Here is a 6,649-nt window from a genome sequence, read left to right as displayed (position 1 = left end):
AAAAAAAAACCAAGTATTCACCGCTTTAAACTTTCTACGACAGTATTTTTGAATCTTTGATATCGACAAACGACACTCTTCCAGTTCACATTCGTTCTGGCAAAATTAATGTATTAGTGAGCCGGAATTAGTAGCCGGATTATTCTTTCTAAAATGCATCGTGACTGGAGGGACTACGGGTTATAATGAATTCCGCTAGAGTGTCATGCTATGTGAAACCAACCATGCGGAGGAAAAGGCAGGAAAACTATTTGACGATGATAAAAATAAGCTAAATCATGAATGTGTATCATGTAGGAGGTGTATGTTAAATAGTGCCTTTCCTATGTTTAAAAATATACTTTCAGGTATTTTTCAACTAATATCGTTATTTTGATGTGATGATGATAAAGGTTTTTATTATTATCTTCCTCATATTATCATCAATGATAGATGATAATGTAATGATAATAATAAAACAGTGGTAAAAATAACAATCATAATCATATAATGATACCCATAACGAAGTCAAACAAAATTTAGCTAACCTAAATGTAGCGCAATTTTTCAAACCATTATTTTTTTCTACTGCGTTTCTGTGAAGTAGCTAAACAAAGGAAGATTTAGGATTAGTCCCGTTTGTCCAATACAGAACTTAATATCTCAAAAAATATGCTTTACTTTCCTATACTGCATAATTTTTCCCGAAAGATCAAAAGATCTATGGTTATGTAGTTATGTATATTTTCAATATTTATCTTTAAGGTTTATAGGTTTGTAAAAACTGCTTTCAAAATATTATGGGATTCTCTACTCAATCATGAGTGAAAAACCTTTCGCGTAAGTTTGGCTTCCATGTCTGAAAAATTCTTTTGTCGTATTGCAGAAAATTCCCGTTCCTAATATCCACTCCATGTGACATCAGAATGATTTTTGCGATGCTACGACTCGCCCTTTGTATTTGGAGTAGGCCTGGTAGAGAGAGACCCCCACGCTAAGGGAAATTTTTGGGAAAGGCGCCCCCTTGTCTAAATCACCCTTACAGTTTCGGTGCAGTCTGTTATTAAAACTTCGATAATCTTACTCCTCAAGCAGTTAGCTAATGAACACACCCAAAAAAAGACGGCAAAACATACCCGTAATACAAATCAAAAAAAGAGAAAGGAAGATGAAGGAGGCCGTAAGCAAGCACAAGTGAGCGAAAAGCACATGCTCACTCTCCCCAAGAGGCGCTCATGTCGGCCTCGAAACCGCGTGGCTCAGTTGCAAGGCAGAAGCAAGGCCGATTGCAACACGAACTCTACAGGAGGGAAACGCGGGTTGCTTGATTTGACTCGCCGTGTTGATTTTTCCGAGAGACTAGAATTTTCTTTGCTATTCTTAGCGTGTTTTTTAGTGTGGTTATAAACCTTATCAAAATTCTACTGTTATTATTATTATTATTACTATTTTTTTATTAATTAACTATTATTATTATCATTATTAATTATTGTTATTATATTATCATCATCATCATTATTATTTTTTATTTCAATTATCATTATTTATTATTATTATCATTATAATAATATTACATCATCATCATCATCATCACCATTTTTATTATTATTATTACTAATACTATTATCATTGCTATTGCCATCGCCATTTTCCCTTATGATTGTTTTATTATATATGTATTATTATCAATTATTGCCCTTATTATTGGGAATATTATTATCATTGCTGTTGTTATTACTATTATTATTATTGTTATTATTATTATTTTATTTTTATTTTATTAGGGGTAGTATAGTATCATTTTTTGTTATTATTTTTGTTAACACAATGAAAATTAAAAAATAATATTAAAATATTATTAATATTTTATCTTATTATTATCTTTATTATTATTAAACTCATTATCTCTCGTTCTTATTTTCCAGTTTCTTTTCTTACATTACAGGGCGTCCCCCATCATCTTTGTTATAAACCCACAAAATTGCGACGAAAAAAAAAAGGCGTTTGACATATATCCCCAACACATTAAAATGGTTTTTAAATTTAAAATAAAGCGTGTTTGGCAGGGGTTTTTTCCGGCTGACATACATTTACCCGTTACAAAAAAAAAATGTTATACTATTTGAAACATTTAATAGTCTTTTTCCCAATTGAGGTATGAATTTTCCCGTTAAGCGGGGTAGCCGAGGGGGTTACGCGTAGGAATCAGACGTCCGACGGAAATTGGGTTGAGGGTTCGAGTCACCGGCCCCCATTGTTCCCTTGGGCAAGGAGTTTCATCAATGAACGTGGGAAGAAAACCCCAAAAGACTCCGATTCATTCTTTTAAAAGATTTGTGCGGAAGATTTAGATAAACAAATCTCTTTACCCCACCTCTAGTCCTTCAAACCTCTTGGGGATGTAAGCAGCAAAAGGAGACCCCCTTTCCCAACCACATTATAGGCCCAAAAAACGCACCCTTTTTATTTGCCGTGGGTGGTAGGAAAGCCCAGGTAAGTGCGGCATGTTTATACTCATTTTATTGGGAATTTCACTTTGTTTGGGTTTTATATTTTTTTTTTTTGTTTAGTTCTTTTATATTACGGACTATTGCGAATGCAGCGCCGGAAAACCCCAACCTGACAGAGGGGTTTTGAAAGATTAAGCAGCTTTTAAGGGGGAGAAAGAAAAATTGCTGTTATTATGTTAATTTTCTTTTTTTATTTCGGGAAAAATCTGGTTTTGTAAAGTACGGTTTCAACAAAAACGCCCTGCTACAACTTACTACAAAGCAACAGAACTATAATTACTATACTGCTAAAATACACACAGCAACACCTGCTATATTACTACTACATTACTACAAACTAATACAATCACACTTAACCACTACCCCCCTACTACACTACTGTTGCTACAAAAAACATAACTACTACTGCACTTTTAGTACTATGCTATACTACTACAACAATATCACTTGAATACTTTCACCAAATTTTCCACCAAAAAAAATTCCAAAAAATACGCTACCCTTTTAGACACTATATTTTTGATTATTTTAATAATTTTATTTATTCATTTAGTTATCGTATCACTGGGTTAAAAGTCATTTTCATCAGCGTAACAAACCCATGTAAAACTTCTGAGAAGTCATTACAGGGGGAAACCCCGATAATAAATTTCACACACACAACACACAAAAAACACACACCCCAAACACAAAAACCCCACCCAAAAAAACACGCATCCATATTTCTTGCATTTTGCGTGTGGGGGCTCTGTTTAATTGGGCCCCAACACGCATATATATAATATTATTATAAAATTATATATATATATATATATATAATAATATATATAAAATTTTATAAAACATATAAAAATATAAAGGGGAGGGATAAGATCTCTGTAAAAAAAGCATAGAAGAAAAACCTATTGAAAAAAACATTACAAAGGGTTTTGAACGACGAAATAGCAAGGAAACTGGTAAAAAAGACTCAAAGGAAAATAGGTTTGTTCTGCCCCTTAACTTATTAACTTCCCTCTGCCACGCTTTTCCCCACAAACGGTCTTTTTTTATAGGTTTTGTTCGGGAAAAACTACCTTTTCCCTCATCTCATTTTAAAACTGGAAAGATTTCTTTAAGAGATGGAGAATGATAATAGCATGGTAGGGGCCATATGTTATCTTTATTTTCTGTCAGTCTGCCTCTCTCTCTCACTCTCTCTCTCTCTCTCTCTCTCTCTTCTCTTCTCCCCATATATTATAAAATTATATTAATTATATATATTATTAATATTGGTTGTGTGGGGTTGTGTGTTGTGTGTGTGTGTGTGTGTGTGTGTGTGTGTGGTGGGGAGTGAGTGAGTGGGGAAATAGTGGTGAGGATGCGTGCTGCGGTGTGGTGCGTGCGGTATATATTATATATTAATTATATATATATATATTATATTTATAATAAATTACAAAAATGTGTGTGTGTTTTGGGGCGTTTATGTGTATGTGTATGTGTGTTTTGTATACATTTCCACACAAACAATAAAAAAAAAAAAAAAAAACGAAAACCAAAAAATGCCAACGAAGAAAGAAAGAAAGGGGTTTAAGTAAGAAGTCCCTGCGGGGGATTTCTCATCCACACGTCTCTCGCCTCCCCCTTTCGACACTGCGTCGGGCGTCACGGCTGGCTGGCAAAAATGGGAAGAAAAACAAAGGTGTGTTTTATGTTAATTTTTTTCTTCCGTTTTTGTTTTAAAATCGAGTTATTGTAAAATGACTGGGCCTTTATCATTTTATCATTCAGTTCAATATCTTGTTGATCTTATCATTAGCATATCATCATTGTTTAATTTCATCACAGCATCACAGTTAAACGGGTATGAGAACTAGTGATTACCCCTCCTGTTACGGACTGACCCTTTGGGACACCTTCTGACTGCCCATTTTTCCCGGGGATTTTTGAGAAATACCCAAAGTTACCCCCATCGGCCTCGGCCCTCTTCCCGACCCCTTTTTTGGCCCTCATTTGAGACGAGAGAACGTGGCTATTGATGCAAAAACTCGTAACTGAAACTGTCATGCTAAGCTAAACCTCGAAGAAGTAAAGTATCCTCATTCTAGAACTGACACAAGTACCTTATAGAACCTATCCGAGGTAAGGAAAATAATCCAATAGAGGTATTTTTTTTATCAGCGGTATAGCAAAACCAACATTTTGTAGGTGTTAACTTAGAATAAAGGTAAATTGAAATATTTTTGGTCTACACAAATAGGGTTTAGGGGTTCGCACATAGTTTTTGGTATATGGACAATGGTTTATATCGCCATACCTCTTTCATATATATGCCTCAAAAACCTAACTCTCTCTTTGTCTATCTGTCTACTCTGTCTGGTTCTCTCTTGCTCTCTCTCTGTTATCTGTCTCTTTCCTTCCCCTCTTCTGACAACACTTTCCTTTTCACTATTTTTCACAGGGAAATTTTCCCTCTCTCTTTCTCACCCTACCTCTCTATCACGCTTATCACCCCCTTATCATTATCATTATACTCATCATCCAGCATTATCATAGCCATCATAATCCAGCCACTGTATTATCCACCTATAAAAGCAGACAGAATCAACCTCCGTTCCTGCCAAAATTCGTATGCTTCTCTACCTTAAAAGCCAGATACAAGGAACGGTCTCTAATCATCACGCGAAGTGCACATAACTCAAACGACAAAGCTAATCGTTGTTTGGCCGCGACGACCAGAGCAAGAAAGAAAAAGAAGAAAGAAAGAAAGAAAGAAAGAAAGGGGAAAAAATTACGCTGTGAACTCATGTGCACCTCGGAAAAATCGTTTACTAAACTATCGTTATGGATAATGGGTTCGTCCTCGCGCGTTTCTCTGTGAGGAGGTAAATTCGTAGTTCGTGTGTGCTGTGTGTGTGGTGTGTTTGTGTGTGTGTGGGAGAGAGAGAGAGAGAGAGAGAGGAGAGAGTCTATAAGAGAGAGAGGGGGAGAGAGAGAGAGGGGTGAGAGGGGAAAAGAGGAGAGAGAGAGGAGAGAGAGAGGGAGAGAGAGGGAGAGGAAGAGAGAGAGGGGGAAAGGGGAGAGGAAAAGAGCGGGAGAAGAGAGAGAGGAGAGAGGGAGAGAGAGAGGAAGAGGAGAGAGAGAGAGGGGAGAGAGAGGGGGAGAGAGAGAAGAGAGAGAGAGAGAGAGGAGAGAGAGAGAGAGAGAAAAGGTCGGGGATAGAGAGGAGAGATAATAGAGATAGAAGATAGAGAGGGGAAGGAGGAGAAAGAGGAGAGATAGAGATAGATAGAGAAGAAGATAAAGGGGAGAGAGTGAGAGAGAGAGAGAGAGAAAGAAGATAGATAGTAGATGATAGATAGAAAAGATAGATAGATAGATAGAAGAAGAAAGATAGAGAGAGAGAAGAGATAGGGGAATACTAGAGATAGTAGAAGATAGATAGATAGAAGACATAGAGAGAGAGATAGGGGATGAGATAAATAATAGAAAGAGAGATAAGATAGGGAAGAGATGAATAGATAATAGATGATAAGAAAAGAGAGAGGGGGGAGGGAAGGAGAGAGAGTGTGGGGAAGACAGAGCTATAAGATACAACAGATAGAGAAAGTCAGAATGAGAATGCAAATCTGAGTCTTCCGGGGCCCAAGGCATGTGCATCAAATGTCAGAATGCCAAAAAAGCGGCACAAGATATATGCTCTTCGTGATTATTCTTTCTTGCGTTTCCTCGTCTCCTTCTTCCCCGCCTTATTTTGCAAATTTTATGAGACCACCCTCGCTGTCTCCGTCAGTTTTCTCTCTCTCTCCTTCTCTTTCTCTCTGTCTGTCTTCTGTCGTCTTCTTCTCTCTTCACGCTATTTTCACACTGCCTGTAGCTATACAGACGATGATTCCCATATTGTGGTTCGGGAACTCCACTTGGTCGCACAACGCAAGCACTTCGAAAAGCACGGCCCGACTTCATCCTCGGGCCCGCCGTGACGGGCCTTGCTAGACGTCCCTGGGGCTGACTCTTGTGGCGAAAAAAATTGCAGTGGCGAAGGTAGTGCATGCGCGGGAGCAGCATGGAGCATGCGAGTTACTCTGCGTTCTTGACAGCTCTACTTGTACATAGTACTTACGGGGGCGCCCCCCACACACCAAACACACACACACACACAAACACCCCTCACCCAAAAA

Source organism: Penaeus monodon, chromosome 42 (assembly GCF_015228065.2).
Source record: "Penaeus monodon isolate SGIC_2016 chromosome 42, NSTDA_Pmon_1, whole genome shotgun sequence".
Taxonomy (NCBI): domain Eukaryota; kingdom Metazoa; phylum Arthropoda; class Malacostraca; order Decapoda; family Penaeidae; genus Penaeus; species Penaeus monodon.
The sequence above is the reverse complement of the archived record's forward strand: the minus strand, read 5'-3'. Positions refer to the sequence as shown.